We start from the raw sequence: 401 nt of genomic DNA on the forward strand, positions 1-401 counted from the left end.
TTGTATAGATACATGATGTTTCTACAGTTACTCTCAGTGAAAGATTTACTGATTTAAAGACTAAGGCAAAGACCCGAGGTGAATTCTTGAAACGACTAAGAAGGAATGATCATTGAAAATTCATTCAATGTATTTAAATATAGCTAACGTCTTAAATATATATTTTCATAGGAGAAAGTCTGAATTGAGAAATTTTAGCTGGCAAAATATAGAAGCTAACCAGAAATTACAAAATGTATTTAGTTTTAGTATTAAAGCCTGCCAGGTGTTTACCATCCATTTTGCCAAGTATCAAGGAGAATCATGTAATACATTACAGATAAAGTAATTGATATATTCGTGGTTCATGGGCTATTATATCTTACATGCTATGGTAATATATATATATAATTACTTAAAAA

The sequence above is a fragment of the Pteropus vampyrus genome, unplaced genomic scaffold (genome assembly GCF_000151845.1).
Source record: "Pteropus vampyrus isolate Shadow unplaced genomic scaffold, Pvam_2.0 Scaffold31, whole genome shotgun sequence".
Classification (NCBI taxonomy): domain Eukaryota; kingdom Metazoa; phylum Chordata; class Mammalia; order Chiroptera; family Pteropodidae; genus Pteropus; species Pteropus vampyrus.